The sequence below is a fragment of the Dendropsophus ebraccatus genome, chromosome 3 (genome assembly GCF_027789765.1).
Source record: "Dendropsophus ebraccatus isolate aDenEbr1 chromosome 3, aDenEbr1.pat, whole genome shotgun sequence".
Classification (NCBI taxonomy): Eukaryota; Metazoa; Chordata; class Amphibia; order Anura; family Hylidae; genus Dendropsophus; species Dendropsophus ebraccatus.
This window is the reverse complement of record NC_091456.1, coordinates 9,885,079-9,904,276: the sequence shown is the minus strand read 5'-3', so window position 1 is coordinate 9,904,276 and position 19,198 is coordinate 9,885,079. Positions and strand designations below refer to the sequence as shown.

The 19,198-nt window shown below is 46.7% G+C and overlaps 1 long non-coding RNA gene across 1 annotated transcript; it reads right to left on the bottom strand.

Moving 5' to 3' along the window:
- Positions 1 to 5,234: 5,234 nt before the first annotated feature.
- Positions 5,235 to 19,138, bottom strand: LOC138786931 (uncharacterized). The gene is made up of 3 exons (XR_011362256.1): positions 19,014 to 19,138; positions 16,989 to 17,065; positions 5,235 to 5,598 (listed from the first exon to the last, which is right to left on the bottom strand). It is a non-coding gene; the product is annotated as an uncharacterized lncRNA (long non-coding RNA).
- Positions 19,139 to 19,198: the final 60 nt, after the last annotated feature.

Here is a 19,198-nt window from a genome sequence, read left to right as displayed (position 1 = left end):
GACCACTACTGGTTTGCAAAAAACTAATGGTAAAACTGATGCATTATAAAAAAAAAAATGGATCAAAACGCATGTTTTTTTTAACCTACACAAAAATGTACTTGACCTTATTTTTGTGTATGTTAAAAAAATGATGCGTTTTGATCCTTTTTTTTTTTTTAATGTGTGAGTGGTGGAGTGGAAAACTGACAGCTCCTAGCTCGCCCTTCCACTGGGATCTCAGAAGCTTCGCCTTCCCCTGGGGCCTCTTCCCTAAACCCTTATGAAATAAGGTCAAATTAATCTGTATAGGCTTTGCCAAGTATTTCTTAAAAATCGAAGCCAAAGTTGTACAAAGATTTGAAATGTGGTATGAAAGGGGAACTCTGGGCAGTCTTTGATGCAGCTTTCTGCCTGCTCTGTCTTCCTTGATGTTCCTCTTCCCATGCACTGCTATCAGACTACATCTCCCAGTAGTCTTTATGGTGCACGCTCAGAACGTCATGTTACTCCCACTCCCATAACCCCATCCCCTCTCGCACATGCCGGCATCAATCACACCCCTTCTCCACCAGTGCCCTGCTCCCTCTCTGACCTAAGTCACCTTTGCATCCTCAGTCTGTGCTCAGCAAACAATTGTGAGATTGAGGTCACATGGTCTTTGTCTCCTGGGGGGAGGGGAGCACTACATTTGAGTATCTTTGGGTCTCTCTGGCCCTCTTTGTCACTCCCTCTCCTTTCTCTATGTCATGTTGGGCTCCCCGCAGGAACAGTCTAGCCTCCCATACTTGGCTCCAGGGAAGGGGATTTCGGCCTCTCCCTTTCAGCAGCAAGTAATGCAGGTGCTCACACTCACTCTTCATCTATTTCTTCTTACCTAAAAGCGGTCGGCTACAAGGTGCTCTCCAGATACCGTGTCCCTGCATGAATTCATAGGATCTTTCCTGAGGCCTCCCCGATGTGCTGGAGGAATTGTGGAGAAGAAGGATCAGAGAGGAAGTCTGGCACTTAGTCTCCAGCTTTATAGACCCCCAAGTACCCTTCTCCCCAGCTTTATAGACCCCCAAGTACCCTTCTCCCCAGCTTTATAGACCCCCAAGTACCCTTCTCCCCAGCTTTTTCCTCCTCCATGTCTTAGGCATCCCAATTAAATCATCTCGTCAGTTTGTACTCCGACATCTGGTCAATGCAGCCAGAGCTTGCATCCCGGCCTTGTGGCAGTATCCGGATCCTCCTCCTATATCCATTAGGTTATGCAAATATAAAGGAGAAGTCCGGCCAAAATTTATTTTTTATATGTTATTACTTATGGAAAGTTATACAATTTTCTAATGTACATTCATTATGGGAAATGCACATATACTGCTATTTCCTTTAATTTAGTGTATCAGGATATGTTAGAATTCTCTCAGAAGCAGTGATGTCACGACGATATGAGCATTTCCCATAATGAATGTACATTAGAAAATTGTATAACTTTCCATAAGTAATAACATATAAAAAATAAATTTTGGCAGGACTTCTGCTTTAAAGATACCCGGCACATGGAAGACCTCACAGTTCACAGCTCAACAACATGACCAAAATGCCCGTTTCTTCTAAGCCTGGTACTACTGGGACCAATTTACTAAAAACTGATGAATTTAAGACTCTTCTGGCTCAGTGATCTCTTCCCACCACTTCTTTTTCTTCTTCATTTCTCTTCTCCCTCTCTCTCCTCATTGTTTTCATCTTTCTGCCCCTCCTTCATTTCTCTTCCTTTGGTTGGGAGTCTATTTCTTGGCCTTCGGCCCCCTGTTCCTTTGTTATTTGTTTTAGCCCACCCGCCGGCTGTCTTCTACAGATGCTGGAGCCCATATGCAGGGGTCAGGCGCTGCTGTTGCTTCGGCCCCTAGGGGTGCCTCAACGCTTCATGGTCCTGCTTCCCTCTGTCCAGGACAGCGCGCGCATCCTCGCTTCCTAGGCTTCCTAGCCTCTGCATGCTTCCTATAAGTGTGTGGTCCCAGATCTCCATGATTCCTGCCATTCCTGGTTCCAGCTACCTGTGGTGTCAGCTATTCCGGTTCAAGCCTTGAGTCCTGCTGCGTTCAAACTTGCCTGCCTACGTGTCACCAGCTGCACCTTGCCAGCCACCGCTAGCAAGCCAAGCCAGGGGTAGCGACCCGGGGTCACCTTCCGCGCTTGCCTTGCGGTGGGCACTGGTGAAGACCAGACTCTGCTCCCTGGAGCGGCTTACGTCCTTGCTCGTGGTGGTACAGGGGATCCATGACTCCAGTCATTACAATTTGTATATGTTGGTGCTATGACATGTGTTATGTTAATTATCAAGATGAAAAATTTTATAAATTCATAATAAAAAAAAACATGTTGTCAACTGGCCTCTGACACATAATGGTCGGCCATTATTTATACATTACATGCTAACAATCACTCACAATGGCCATTGGCACCATATACAATAAGCATTGGCACCATATGCAATAAGCATTGGCACCATATGCAATGGCTGATTATTCGCCACTTTGTGGAAGCTCACTTTTTTTTTTTCTTTTACAAATCATCAGCGATCTTCTAGTTTAGTCTGGTATATTGCAGGTGGGATTTCTTATACTAAGGATCCAAGAGATGAATGATCACTTACACTGCATAGGATCAAAGTCCCGTCTGTATAACCAGCTTTATGGTATCTGGGCGAAGAAGAGACATAGCTGACATGAAGAGGCTCATTAAACATAAAAATAAAAGACTTTAAAATCCATCTCTCTCTCTTTTAAAGAGGAACATGTGCTAGGAAATCTCTTACAATAAACAGAACACATCATTAAGCTGATAAACAGGTGTCAAACGGACAAAAACAGCTAATAAAATCCAGTAATGCATGAAAGCGGACAAATGACTGAACGCTAATGACATCTCCACCATTGGTCTTTGGCATCAGTGTCAATAGATTCTGCCCCACCGAGAGGAGGAGATCCCAAGCCTTAGGTGGAGTGCTCCATCCTAACTGTTATAGCATCTACATTATATAGGTTAATGGTTAGATAAAACTGCTCGACTTTACCTTGTAATCAGTAAAAACTCTTGTTTACTTTACTCCAAGACAGAAGTTATATCCACAGACACCAACAACCCTACCTGCATTTAAATTTGACCAAATGCATTCAGTCCTTAGATTCCATTTACTCTAATTTAGTTGTAATTGTCTTATCGGTTTAGATACTTTTAAGAGACAGGGCCCCGGGGAACAAAGAGACAAAGGAAAAGTGGGCCCTATGGCTAACACCCCCCATGCTGTCCCTACCTACTTGCATTGCAGGTCCTAACTGACCGTCCACAACTGGGCGTCAGTCCCTGCACTCAAATAAGTGCAAAACGCAGACAAGACACAGTACAGGCGAACAAGGTACAATGACAAAAGACAAGGCAAAGTCACAAACACACACAAAAGGACCGGACCAAGAAAGCAGCAAGGAGTGGAACACCAAACGAATGGAGGACAAAAGCCAGAGATGCAACAAGGTAAACGGAGAAACAAAAGCCAGAGATAGTAGCAAGATAAACTGAGGACAAGGCAAGGAGCACTGAGGACTAAGCGAGGAACACTGAATCAAAAGACAAAGAAAGGCAAGAAACAAGCAAAGGGATCAGGAAACCAGGAATACAAACAATAAGGCAAATCGCTGGATCAAGCTGAACAGACTAGCTGGACAAAGAGCCCAGAGTGAAGGGAGAGACCAGGCTATAAGGGAACAGAAGTCCCAAAGTCCTATCCCAACCCCTAAAAGAGGTCACATGGTCATTCAGGAGGCATTATGCTTTGGCATTTTTGATTCTCTCTCCTGTGAGCCAGTTGTGTCATGGTTTCGAGTGTATTTTTCAATTGTGAAGATTGATTCTGTTAATTATGCGATCTGGTGCTGGCTTGTCTCTGGTCATCAATCCTGTGCTGCCCTGTCTCTGGCCATCGATCCTGTGCTGGCTTGTCTCTAGACACAGATCCCGTGCTGTTTTTTCTCTGGCCATCGATCCTGTGCTGGCTAGTATCTGGCCATAGATCCTGTGTTGGCTTATCTCTGGCCATCGATCCTGTGCTGGTTTTTCACTCGCCATCGATCCTATGTTGGCTTTTATCTGGCCATCTATCCTGTGCTGGCCTGTCTCTGGCCATAGATCCTGTGCTGGCTTTTATCTGGCCATTGATCCTGTGCTGGCTTGTCTCTGGCCATAGATCCTGTGCTGGCCTGTTTCTGGCCATAGATCCTGTGCTGGCTTGTCTCTGGCCATAGATCCTGTGCTGGCCTGTCTCTTGCCATAGATCCTGTGCTGGCTTGTCTCTGGCCATAGATCCTCTGCTGGCCTGTCTCTGGCCATTGATCCTGTGCTGGCCTGTCTCTGGCCATGGATCCTGTGCTGGTTTGTCTCTGGCCATCGATCCTGTGCTGGCCTGTCTCTGGCCATCGATCCTGTGCTGGCCTGTCTCTGGCCATTGATCCTGTGCTGGCTTGTCTCTGGCCATAGATCCTGTGCTGGCTTTTATCTGGCCATTGATCCTGTGCTGATCTGTCTCTGGCTATTGATCCTGTGCTGGCTTTTATCTGGCTATCTATCCTGTGCTGGCTTTTATCTGGCCATGGATCCTGTGCTGGCTTGTCTCTGGCCATAGATCCTGTGCTGATCTGTCTCTGGCCATGGATCCTGTGCTGGCTTGTCTCTGGCCATGGATCCTGTGCTGGCTTGTCTCTGGCCATGGATCCTGTGCTGGCTTGTCTCTGGCCATCGATCCTGTGCTGGCTTGTCTCTGGCCATAGATCCTGTGCTGGCTTTTATCTGGCCATAGATCCTGTGCTGGCTTGTCTCTGGCCATGGATCCTGTGCTGGCTTGTCTCTGGCCATCGATCCTGTGCTGGCCTGTCTCTGGCCATAGATCCTGTGCTGGCTTTTATCTGGCCATCGATCCTCTGCTTGTTTCGGACAGCAACCTATGCGGAAAAAGGAGAAAGAGACTGAGATATTGGGTTCACCCTAAGCCTAACAAGGGTCCATTCCATCAGCTGCATTGGGGCCTGTGGCAGAACCCTGACAGGTTCCAGAGCTGCTGTCGTATGTCCATTGGCACATATGCCCATCTGCTGTTGGAGCTGTGTCCAGGACTGACATTCTACTCAAGTAAAAAAAGAAAAAAAAAAGAAAATTATGTTCAAATTTGCCTTTCCCCCCAATTTTATCCTGTTACACCAATCCAAGGGAAGCAAACACATTCCTTTTATTGCCATGTTACATAGCTACACATGAGCGTTACCATTGTGTCCACCTCCACCGTGCTTGTCCCGTGTTTGTGCCATTTCTGACTCATTTTGCAAAATTGGTTGTTACTCTATGTTTATCTCTTTGCTGCCACAGTACAATTTATTTTCTTTATTTCTAGATCTGAGAACGCACATCAGTGGCAGGTGAGTGCCGAGCCATAGAGCGCATTCTACGACACACAGGTGCTGGTTCTTCTGAAGACGCTCCCAGGGGCTCCACATCCACCGACAGATTAGGTGTAGACTCTGAGACACTTGGGGTGGATTGGGAGATTCTATCTGGGTCTCATCACAGTCCAGATTATAATAACTTCTGATAAAAAAAGAGCAAATAAAATTAGAATTCAATGAAACAACTTCTGAAAACTGCATATGAACATGTAGGAGACACCCATGTGCCCTAGCCTTCCATACAGCCATAACTACAGTGCGACAGATCTCGACAGTTCCTGACATGGACAGAGGTGGCAGCAGAGAGCACTGTGTCAGACTAAAAAAAAATACACCACTTCCTGCAGGACATACAGCAGCTGATAAGTAGTGAAAGACTGGAGATTTTTTTAATAGGAGTAAATTACTAAGTTCTTGTACTTTCTGGCACCAGTTGATTTGAAAGAAAAACATTTTTTTTTTCTGGAGTGCCCCTTTAATTCATGTTTATTTAATTCCAGTATGGAGATTTTTATATGCAAGTTTTCTTGTATATAATATTCCCACACTATGCCTTTTGCCATTCCAACATAATTATTTTGACAAGAACGCGCCATCATTTTACAGAGGTTTAATTTGGGGTCAATGAGCTGCACATTTTGCTTATGTTGGGTCCGCTCCCACTGAGGTCATCTTCCTCTAAATTGTACGTTATTTGTTAATGTTCAGTTTAATATCTCTGACCTTTTCAGCCATGAACATCAGGCCTCATGGACATGTAAGCCAGTGAATACCAGACTTGGATACAAGATGTCTGATTATGTCAGATTATGCATTTCTGTAGCATTTGCATCCAGAGCTTATTTCATGCACCTTTATCCTAGCCATATCCGGCTACAGCCATAACGCAGTGATGCTGCAGTAATGAGAGGAACAGGAATCTCTATCCACCCTGGGCGGCTATCCTTCTTCGTCCTGATGGTTCATTCCAGGATTCAGCAAGTGGCTAGGTAATATAGCTGCAATATAGCTCAAAATTTCAGTGCACCTTACTAGGTTTCCTTAAGGGTCTCCCTGACAGCTAGCTCTACCTACTAGGTGGGGCCTACATGACTGGATCTGTGTCACTCAGTGTTCATGGAGAGCAATAGGCACATGTTCATACCCGTGGATGTCGGAATTTCTTCTCTTAATGGAGTAGTCCGGTGAAAAACTTTTTTTCGCTAAAAAACACACATTACAAAGTTATACATTATTGTAATGTGTGTTATCTATGTGAATGGCCCCCTTCCCCATGTCTCCACCCCCCGACCCTTAACCCGGAAGTGTAATACTGCAGACTCACATACTCACTGTTGACCCCTTCAGTCCCGTCCGCCATCTTTCGACGATTACGTTACTCTTCAGGAGACCGCCCTGACTGCTCAAGGCCTCCCTCATGCCGGCCCCCCTCCAGCACTTCATTAGCCGCGATTGACTGAGCATAACAGAAGATGTCTGGGGCTACAGCCAATCATGCGCACTGGCAGCCTTTTGATTGGCTGTAGCCCCAGATGTCTTCTGTTATGCTCAGCCAATCGTGGCTGAGCAGCTGATGAGGGAGGGCTGGAGCAGTCAGGTCGGCCTCCTAAAGAGTGACATAATCGTCCCAAGATGGCGTCCGGGACTGAAGGGGTTGACAGTGATTATGTGAGTATACAGTAATACACTTCTGGGGGTTGGGGGGGGGGGTGGAAACATGGGGAAGGGGGCCATTCACATAAATAACACACATTACAATGTACAATGTTTGTTATTTAGGAGTGACTACTCCTTTAAAGCCCCCACAGCTGAATACCTAAGGGGTTAGATAGGGCCCCACATAACCCCTGCAGGCGGCAGTACATCATCACCACCGCAGAGTATCAATCAGATTATTAGGTCAATTAGATTAGACAGCTCCTCGCCCAGATGACTAGTTGTTGTCCCTCTCCCAGCCTCACGCAGCACAATAAAGCTTCATTTTCCCCTTTGTAAATCTACCACTGCACATGTGCTGTGGCCGATTGGTTCCCTTTTAAAATGTTTCTTTATCGGCCGCATCTGTTGTGCTCGACCGATGACATGCTGAGGTGTTACAGGTGACACCCACTTCTGTGGTGGTTGGTCGGTTCTGTTGTACAGAGATATAAGGGTCGTTACGCCAATGCTAGTCCAGCACACAGGTGTGATGGCGATACCTGCTCTGTAGATGAAGGCTGGCTGCACTCCCCTGAAATGGTTGGTGACCTGCCGGGCTGTGATGGGTCCCTTGGGCTCTTGTCACAGTAGTCCTGAGTGGCAACTGACCTACCCGAACTATCAGTGCCGCCACCCACAGAAAGGGGAAAAATGACCCAAGGTGTGCGGTTAGTGTGTATAGGTGCTGGTGCGGAGGAAAAGATGACTGAGTCCCAATGACAAAAATATAACAGCTTTACTGTACAGTCTCTAAATAATATAAAACTATTTGGCAGCAAATAGATAAATCTTTATACAGGTAAAAGTGCTCAACTGGGTCTGTGCTGCAGAGATACTTGAAAGTGCTGAATACAGTAGAGGTAGTTGTAGCGGTGCTTGGAGAGTTTCGAGTAGAGGAGTTTGTCAAGAGAGTCCTAACCCAAAGTAGTAATTGTGCTCTGCCGTAACTTTGGAGAAATACTTAAAACTTGAGAGCTAGAAGTTTACTTGTACCTGTGTTTAGACTGATGTCTGACCACCTTCTGCCCTACAGTGTCGAGGTACTCGTCCTACTAGGGTGATAAAAGCCCTAGCCGTGGTTACCTGAGTGAAGATAAATGTCTAAGGTTTCCAGGTGTCACTTGCACTGCGAGATAGAATGCGCAGACTTTCTGGTATCTTTGTTCTATCCAGGCTAGATCCTTTGTATTTTAGGATACTGTCCTGCACTTTGTAGAGTGATTCTCGGTGTGGGCTGGGTTTATCCCAGACTTTTCTCCCTCTTGTAGTGTCTAGCACTGCATAGTAGAAATAGTGGATAGACTGAAGAAACTGAGTGTCTCTGGTTGCTTCATACACGTGTGTCTCTCACCACTTCACGAACACAACTGAACTACACTTGTCCCGGACAAGGGTCCTGGCAGAGCCAGGCCTTGGCTTGGCTACAGTAGGGATGTCCTTCTCCCACAAGAATCCAGATAAGACTGACGCTACATTTCCTCCCACCAAGTGACTACTTCCTACAGGGGTATGTAAAAGACCCTACTTCCTACAGGGGTATGTAAAAGACCCTGTGAGTGGTGGAAAGGAACGTGTGCAATGAAAAGAAGAAAAAGGATAGGTCAGAAAAGAAGAGTATCTCTATTGGACAATAAAAGTACACATTATATAAGAAACAGTAACCCTTTTCTTACTTCAGCAAAAGTACTTCATTACCATTTAACCTGGATATGAAACTTTTGTGAACGGTGCGAATAAGACACACAAAAGAACCACAGTGGTGGTCCTGTGTACGTGTTTGTGCAGCCGATAACAATAAAAAAAAACACAGCACAGATATGAATATACTGTATCTGTGCTGTGAGTTTCAAGATCACAAGCAGCAGTGTATACTTACCATGTACCTTGTCATCTGGAAACTCACAACACCGATATATATATCCCTGACCCCAATATATACATATCTGTGCTGTCAGTTTCCAAGGCTGTTTGAATGACTCAGTGATCGTTCATGCAGCCTGGATGCTCGATTTCTCATGGCATGTAAAGGTAATCCCGCTGATGGCACTAGTATGTGGCCCCAACTGCCAAGAAATCTCTATGTATAAAAGGAGCCCTGGGTTCCTACCCCTTATTATTACAAAGCAGGGTACTGTTTGGCTACAGAGAGGCATCTGATGCAGCTCAGGAGCGGTGCTTACTCTCATTGAAGAGATCCAGTTAGTGTACAGACTTTCTTTTCTATTTATTTATAAATCTCAAGTCTTCCCATACTTTTCAGCTGCTGTATGTCCTGCAGGAAGTGGTGTATTCTTTCCTGTCTGACACAATGCTCTCCTCTGCCACCTCTGTCCATGTCAGGAACTGTCCAGAGCAGCAGCAAATCTCCATAGAAAACCTCTCCTAAGGGGGGGCGGAGCCTAGCTGCCTATGGAGTAGCACGCGTTTCTCTGTGCTCCTCTACCAACTTTGGGTCTTCACATCACAGGGTGGAACCAGACACCCCAGAATGTGCAGAGCCACCAGAGTCAAGCACAAGGACACCCCCAGAACCTCTCGAGTGCTGAATCTGCAACCCGACATGGAGAAATACCTCAATAAAAGGTCAGCCTCTCCTGCTTTGGCCGGATCCAAGATGGCGCCGTCGGGGAAGAAGCAGCCCGCGCAGACCCGCAACTCTGATAATGATAGCGTGAGCGACTATTCTGAGATGGGGGAAGAGGTGGAAGCCAGCCCAGTCTCCAAAAGCTTCATGGGGAGGTTGGTGGCCCTGATAATCCGTGAACTGTCAGACCTACGCCACGATGTGCAGCATATAGGCCTCAGAGTGGAACAGGTAGAGACTCAGCAAGCGGACATCATCTGCCATAGCGCCGTGGTCGCACAAAACCTTAACTCTTATGGGGCCCGACTGAATGATGCTATATTGGCCATAGAAGACCAGGAAAACCGCAACCGGCGGAAGAATATTCGCTTCCGCGGTATCCCTGAATCCTTTGCCCATGAGGCCCTACCCGAGATTGCGGCTTCTATATTTACAGACTTGCTGGGCACTGATAGAGCTGAACCTGTAAGAATTGAGCGCATACACAGGGCCCTGCGCACCAAACTGGCCCAAGGCGAACCGCCCCGAGACGTCATTTGTGGCTTGTTGGCCTAACCTGATGCTGCAGCTATCCTCAAAGCAGCGAGAGAAAAATCCCCCTTGTCTATAGAGGGTTTCGACTACCAGATCTTCCAAGATATTGCTGCCTCCACTCTCAGCAAGCGACGAATGCTTAAGCCACTACTGGACGCTCTCCGGTCCCGAAACATCCCCTTTCGTTGGCTGTACCCGTTTGGACTGGGGATTATGCTACAAGGCAGAATGCTGGCGGTCCGCACGCCACCTGACCTAGACGCGCTCTGGACCAAGCTGGATATGGAGCCGCTAGACATCCCCTCGTGGCTCCCAGTGCCTCCGTTATCGGATCTACCTTCACTACCCAACCCTGCTGTTTGGTCGGTCAAAGGCAAGACCAAGTCTCCACGACAAAAGAAGGATCGCCGCAACCTGGGAGAGGGCTGATCGCCCTTTGATCGCCCTACAGTATCCTGACTTTCTACTTGCCTGCTCACATATACGTGAGACTCTGTTACTTGGCTCTCCGAGCTGTTCTTCACCTACGCTACTTGTTTATGGTTTGTTTAGTTCACTTTTAGTAATGTTCTCTCTCTAGTCCGGTTCCACTAATCTGTTTACATAGCTTTTTACCCTATCACACCCTTGGTTGGTAGTAGTACTAGGCCCATGGTTGTACTTTCTACCCCTCCCCCCACTTGCCTCTCTACTCAGAGGCACACTTATATTTTGCTTTCTCTAATTTTCAGTGGACCCTACCCCTGGGTCGTGTTGCACTATGTAAATAAGTTTGTTACCTTTGTTATCCTCCCCCCCCACCCCTCCCTCACCCTGTCATGTCTGCCTCTGTCTGGGGTTTGCTCTCCTTTTGGGATGGATGCTGTACCATCTCTAACTACTCATGATCATGGCTAGCTTGAACTGTATCTCTTATAATGTGAAAGGTATGAATATTCCACAAAAATGCTCGCAGGTGATTAGACTCATGAAGGCTCAAAAAGCATCTATCCTTTTCTTACAGGAAACTCATTTTAGAGCTGCCAATTTGCCTAAAATGTCCACCGCGGTCTTCTCCCAGTGGTTTCATTGCCCACACCCTAACAAAGCAGTGGCTGGCGTGAGCATTGGCATCTCTAAACATGTTCCATTTATTCTCTCTGTTCAGCAGGCTGACCCTAATGGCAGATACCTTTTCCTCAAAGGTTCCATTGCACATGAAAAATTTTCCTTTGCTTGTCTGTACGCCCCTAATGCAGATCCCGTTCCTTGGATTTGTGAGACCCTGCGGCTTTTTTCTACTTTTGCAGAAGGGACCTGTGTGGTTGGCGGTGATCTCAACACCCCTTTGGAACCATCACTAGACTCGACTTCCACTTCCTCTCATGTTTCCTACCGCAACCTGGGCCACCTGAAAAGAGAACTAGCCCACATGCACCTGGTCGATGTCTGGAGATTATTGCACCCCACAGGAAGAGACTTTTCCTTTTATTCTAACCACAGGAACTCATACCACAGGATTGACTTTCTCTTTGTATCCCAAAGGATCTGCCAAAAGGTGAGGTCTGCTGAAGTAGGTACCATTACAATATCAGGCCATGCCCCTGTTTCATGCGCTATCTCCATACTTTAAGAGCGCAGACCTATGCAGTGGGCGCTAAACGAAACACTCCTCAGTGACCCCCAATGCTCCACCGATATACAAACAAAACTTAGATTGTTTTTCGCCGAGAATGATTCACCTGTCATCTCTGCCCCCATTTTGTGGGAAACCCACAAGGCAGTGATGAGGGGAGAACTCATTGCCCTGGCCTCGGCCAGGAAAAAGGAAAAAATGAAGCGACTTAATTCCCTTTTCTTACAAATTTCTACTCTAGAATCCCTCCACAAGAAATCCAGAGTGACTCAAACTTTAGCTGATCTAACCTCCCTGCGTAACCAACTCAAAGACCTACTCAATGCGCAAACTGCTAGAGCCTTCATGAGATCTAAATGTAAGTTTTATCTACATGGTGATAAATGTTCACGCCTCACCTCGTTCCTCCTGAGAGAACGAGCTTCTCAGTCCCATATTGGAGCCATTCGCTCCTCCAGGCGCTCTCGGGTTACTAATACGGAGGATATTGCCTCTGAGTTCTCCGCCTTCTACCAGTCTCTCTATAATTTACGCCCCTCACCTTCTGAATCTGCCTATACTGAACACTTATCTCAGATTAACTCTTTCCTGAACTCTGTCTCCTTACCCTCCCTCTCTCCCTCCCAACAATCCTCCCTTCTAACCCACATCACCTCGGAGGAGGTGGAGAGGGTCCTCGGCTCGATCCCCTCAGGTAAAGCCCCCGGACCAGACGGCTTTCCTATCCTATACTACAAACAATTCAGTGATATCCTCATACCTCGCTTTGTAACACTCTGCAATTCTATTCTAATGGGTAACCCCCTTCCTAAACAGGCTTTGGAAGCCCATATCACCATCATTCCCAAAAAGGGGAAAGACCCTGAACTGTGTGGCAGCTATCGCCCTATCTCTCTCCTCAACACAGATGTCAAATGGTGGGCTAAAATATTGGCCTCCAGACTGAGCAGCCTTTTACCCTTCCTCATTGGCGAGGAACAAGCAGGTTTTGTACCCGGCCGTGAAGGTAAACATAATACACGAACTGGAGAGAATGGAACGGCTGCACATCCCATCTATGGCTGATACTAATGCCGCTAGGCCTATATTAAAAATCAACACCAGAGTGTCTGTATATGAATTGATCAAGCCATATTGCCCCGTGTACCACCGCGCAGGTCCTCTGGTCCACACGGGTCCCTACGCTAACTCCACACCGTGTCGGTCAGCGACCGCCAACCCCGCAAAGCGTGCACGTGCAGGGAAGGGAGGCCATGAAACGGCCCTGCAACCCCAATGTCACAGGACCAGACCCAAAAAGCCCCACCGGCGGGGAAGGCTGCCCCCAAACGACACAAGTATGAGACATCAGATACCGGCACGAGGTACATGGGGCAGTATGGCTTGATCAATTCATACACAAAATTCTGATGTGTTTTTTATTTAGCCTAGCGGCACTAGTATCAGCCATAGGTGTGAGGTGCAGCACTCTGTTTCTTCCCTGAACCGCATTTTGTTTCTCTCTTTTCTCCGTGTTTTGCACTCCTCCTGGTGAGACCCACATGACCGCAATTAGCAGGAGACACCTGAGTGCACATGGTTTTAATCCCTCCTGTTTTTTCCCATTCTGTTTGCTGCAGCTATGGTGAGTGTAATACCTTATCCAGACTTGTGCTGCTTGGGGGCGACCTTCTCCGCCGGCGGTGCTGGCCGGGTTCTGGTGTGGTGTTTTTGGGTCTGGTCCTGTGGCATGGGGGTCGCAGGGCCGTCCCATGGCCCCCGTTCCCTGACTGTGCACGCCTGCGGGGTTGGTGGCCACTGACTGGCACGGTGTGGACTTAGTGTAGGGACCCATGTGTATCAGATACCGGCACGAGGTACATGGGGCAGTATGGCTTGATCAATTCATACACAAAATTCTGATGTGTTTTTTATTTAGCCTAGCGGCACTAGTATCAGCCATAGGTGTGAGGTGCAGCACTCTGTTTCTTCCCTGAACCGTAAACATAATACAAATAGGGTGATAGCTGCCACGCACTTTGCTAGATCTACCAAGACTCTGTTGGTCCTTCTCGGCACAGATGCCAAGAAGGCTTTCGTTAGAGTTAACTGGCTTTATATGAAACATGTTCTACTAAAATTTGGCCTTCCCCCCTCTTTCGTCTCCGCTATTTTCTCCTTATATTCCTCCCCATATGCCAAACTAAAAATAAACGGCACCCTCTCCCCGATATTCCACATAACTAATGGTACCCGTCAGGGTTGCCCCCTGTCCCCCTCCCTTTTCATCCTGGTTATGGAAACTCTCATACAAAAAAATCCGCTCTGACCCCAAAATCTCCGGCCTCAGAGTAGGCTCCTTAGAACATTCCACAGCTGCCTTTGCTGATGACCTCCTAATATTTCTTTCCAACCCCAAAACCTCTTTTCCAGCCCTGATGGATATTTTTAATACTTTTGGCCAAATCTCCGACTTCAAAATTAATTATTCTAAGTCTGAAGCGCTGAACGTCTCTGCCCCCGCCTCTGTGATCTCCTACTTGAAAGCCCATTACCCCTTCTTATAGCCGGACAAGGGCATCAAATATTTATCCCCCCCAACCCCTCTCATTTATTCTCAGTTAACTTCCCCCCCCCTACTCTCTAAGATCTCCTCTCAGCTTAAAAACTTCCAGCTCCCTTTTATGTCCTGGGTAGGGAGGAAGAACTATCTAAAAGTCTATATTATACCTCAGCTATTATATCTCATTCAATGTGCCCCTGTCCATATCCCAAAATCCTACTTCACTAATGTGAGAAGATCCTTCTCTCGCTTTCTTTGGCGTAATAGGAAACCTCGTATTGCCTATGACAAACTCACCCTTCCCAAGTCTCATGGAGGGTTCGCCCTCCCTGACCTTAGGAAGTACTACGAGGCCTCTCATTTAGCCAGATGGCTTTCCCTAGTCAGTGCCGCTTCTAATCCCGCTAGGCCTCCCCATATTGATTTAGAAATATCTCTTCTATCCCCGTCCAAAGAACTGTTGCTCTGGAACCCATCCTTATTGAGCCCTGCCTTATTACATAACTGCCCATTGCTGACGACTACCCTTTCAGTCCTCAAAGACCTGTGTGGTCGAGCGGACACCTTCTCCATCCCTTCCCCGCTTACCCCTCTCCACCTTTTACCCGCTCTTCACTCTAACTCTCTAGCCCCCCCACCTCCTCTCTGGAAACATTTGACTAAACATCACCTCAGGGACCTGTTTAGACAACTCAATCCACTTGATGTGTCTACTCTGTTACCCGCTAGGCACTTCCAATCTCAACATATCCAGAATCTATGTCAGTCCTATGTTTCTTCCACTCTGAACCTGAGAGGTACCAACTGGCTGGAGAGATTAGTGTTGTTTCCTAATGATCCGTTGAGGCCTATCTCCAAAATTTACACAGGTCTCATATCCCCCCCGGATGACCAGTTGCCTGGTTGCCTCTGTGAGTGGGAGCGAGAATTGCAGACCTCCTTCACGGCTGAACAAGCCAAATTAATGATGATACATTCACATGGGTTTTCCCCCTGTATTCTCATTCAGGAATCCTCATTCAAACTGTTCTCTCGCTGGTATAGGACCCCGGCTTTCCTATTTGACCATGGCATTACCACCAATGACCTTTGCTGGAGGTGCCTAAAACATAGAGGGACCATCTCCCACATCTGGTGGTTTTGCCCACTCATTCGGCCCTTCTGGGACCAGGTCTTGATGCTAATTGCGTCACTGCCAGGCCCCACGTTGGACATCACCCCGGAACTAGTCCTGTTGTGGGCACCTTCCGCCCATTTTTCCCCTAAAAGGGAGAACCTAGTCACGCAACTTCTGGCCGCGGCCAAAATGATGATACCCTTATATTGGAGGTCAACTCCCCCCCCCCAGTTGCCAGGTGGATAGAGAAGGTTGAGGATGTTAGGCGCTTAGAGGAGGTCTGTGGTTGGCAATCCCTTTCACACGACAAGCACTCCACCTTATGGTCTCCCTGGACATCTCTTCTGCAACGGCACTTTAGTCCATCCTCGTCTCAGTAGTTTGCCCGCACATTCAACCCCATTACTCCCTCCCCCCCGATTATGTTGCCCCCTGTACCCTGGTTTTCCCTTCCCTTATCCCCCCTGTTCACCCCCCCCCCCTCCCAACTGCCCTAGGTCCTTCACTGCACTGTCACCTGCTGTGGTATTCCCCAATCTATGTATATCTTGTTTAATTGTATGCTTATGTGGATGGTTGGAGAGGCCCTCCCTCTCTGTTTCCTGCCCCTTATGTTTTACCCTGTGTTTATATGAAAATACATGTTTTCAATAAAAGAGATTTGATAAGAAAACCTCTCCTAAGGTGGGGCTCACACTACGGAATTCTCGGGGATATTCTCCGCAGAATTCCGTCAGCTGTCCGCGCACCTTTCTGATGGCTCCATAGACACCATTCTACGGGCCGGCGTATTCCGCATTCCGTTATCCGCCGAAAGGGTGGGTTCACACTGCGGAACTCTCGCGGATAAAGTCAGCGGAATTCCGTCAGCTGTCCCCGCGCGCCTTTCCGCCGGCTCCATATACACCATTCTATGGGCTGGCGTATTCTGCTATCCGCCGAAAGAAGTGACGTCACTGTGCGCGGACAGCCGACGGAATTCCGCTGAGTTTATCCGCGAGAATTCCGTAGTGTGAACCCACCCCTGCTCTGGACAGTTCCTGACATGGACAGAGGTGGCAGCAGAGAGCACTGTGTCAGACTGGAGAGAATATACCACTTCCTGCAGGACATACAGCAGCTGATAAGTACTGGAAGGCTGGGGATTTTTACATAGAAGTAGATTACAAATCTTTATAAATTTCTGACACCAATTGATTTAAAAAAAAAATAATTCCCGGAGTACCCCTTTAAGTAACAGGTGCAATTATGACATAAATTCTATGAAAAAGACTGTACTGGTGCAGGGATGTAGCTGAACTGAGTCTCCTACACTCTGCTAGTTGGTGGGGGTGACACAGACCAAGCCCTTCAAGGCAATTCGCAATAAAAAGGCCCCAGAATAGATACTGCTTACACCCCTTGCTCAAGAGCTGCAACAGTGACGGACAGCAGATACCAACCATCACACAGACGTCTTCCTGTGCTCTAACATTTGTGCTCCTTCTGGGATTTTATACCATCAGCCCCAATGTTATATCTATTAAGAAAGGAAGAAAAGAATTCAGAGTTTATAGAATTTCATTACTTCTCAGACCAGTGCTTCATTCTGTGTTGTCTCCACCTAGTGGTATTTCGTGGTACTACATGATTATTTTAAGGTAATAAAGAATAAACTATAGAGATGTTTGGCAGGGGACTTTATAGTTACTGTATATCCTCAGGGAGGGGGTGACTGAATATAATAAATTACACTCACCTCCAGTCAGCGTGTAACCCCTCAACTTCTGACTGACTGAGGAGGGGTCCAAAATTATCCAATATCATCGTCTTTTTGTCGTTTACCCTTTAGTAAAACTGACATTATCTATATTCCTCAAGTCAGTATGATTACAATACGCAATACATATATATATATATATATATATATATATATATATATATATATATATACACTACCGTTCAAAAGTTTGGGGTCACATTGAAATGTCCTTATTTTTTAAGGAAAAGCACTGTACTAATGGTACAATGTGTTTGCTCATTGTCCCAGAAGGCTAATTGATGATTAGAAAACCCTTGTGCAATCATGTTCACATATCTGAAAACAGTCTAGCTCATTACAGAAGCTACAAAACTGACCTTCCTTTGAGCAGATTGTGTTTCTGGAGCATCACATTTGTGGGGTCAATTAAACGCTCAAAATGGCCAGAAAAAGAGAACTTTCATCTGAAACTCCACAGTCTATTCTTGTTCTTAGAAATGAAGGCTATTCCATGCGAGAAATTGCTAAGAAATTGAAGATTTCCTACAACGGTGTGTACTACTCTCTTCAGAGGACAGCACAAACAGGCTCTAACCAGAGTAGAAAAAGAAGTGGGAGGCCGCGTTGCACAACTAAGCAAGAAGATAAGCACATTAGAGTCTCTAGTTTGAGAAACAGACGCCTCACAGGACCCCAACTGGCATCTTCATTACATAGTACCCGCAAAACACCAGTGTCAGCATCTACAGTGAAGAGGCGGCTGCCGGATTTTGGGCTTCAGGGCAGAGTGGCAAAGAAAAAGCCATATCTGAGACTGGCCAATAAAAGAAAAAGATTAAGATGGGCAAAAGAACACAGACAGTGGACAGAGGAAGACTGGAAAAAAGTGTTGTGGACGGATGAATCCAAGTTTGAGGTGTTTGGATCACAAAGAAGAACGTTTGTGAGACGCAGAAGAAATGAAAAGATGCTGGAAGAATGCCTGAAGCCATCTGTTAGCATGGTGGAGGTCATGTGATGGTCTGGGGTTATATATAAGGACTTGCTTTATCCTTATTAGTTATCTGCTTATTTCCCTTTATTTATTTTATTTTTTTCATTTTGGGATGATATTTTGGGGGCTTCAGAACCAATTACTACTTTTCCATAGAGTTTTGGTCTCAATATACAATAGTTTCAACATACAATGGTCGTCCTGGAACCAATTAATATCGTATGTTGAGGGACCACTATACAGGTATAGAGGAGGTGTGTAGTAGTAGTACAGGAACAGATGAGGTGTGTAGTAGTAGTACAGGTATAGATGAGGGATGTAGTAGTACAGGTATAGGATGAGGGGTGTGGTGGTAGTAGTACAGGTATAGGATGAGGGGTGTGGTGGTAGTGGTACAGGTATAGATGAGGGGTGTAGTAGTAGTACAAGTGTAGATGAGTGGTGGTGTAGTAGTACAGGTATAGATGAGGGGTGTATTATTAGTACAGGAACAGATTAGGGGGGTAGTAGTAGTACAGGAACAGATGGGGTGTGTAGAATTAGTACAGATATAGATGAGAGGTGTGGTAGTTGTAGTAGTACAGGTATGGATGAGGGGTGTAGTACTAGTACAGGTACAGATGAGGGGTGTGGTAGTTGTAGTAGTACAGGTATAGATGACGGGTGTAGTAGTAGTACAGGCACAAATGAGGAGTGTAGTAGTACAAGAACAGAGGAGAGGTGTAGTAGTACCAGTGGTGTGGACGAGACGTGGTTCGGGCTCCTCCTTTGGCTCTCTGGTGATGTGGTCTGGGGCTGAGTCTCCTGCTCCCTCCGCTGCTCTGGTGTTAGGGCCCAGCTGCTGTTGAACATCTTCGCTGTTGTGTACAAGCGGCGAGGATAAAGAGGACACTGCAGCACTGGGTGCTCTCCCTTGC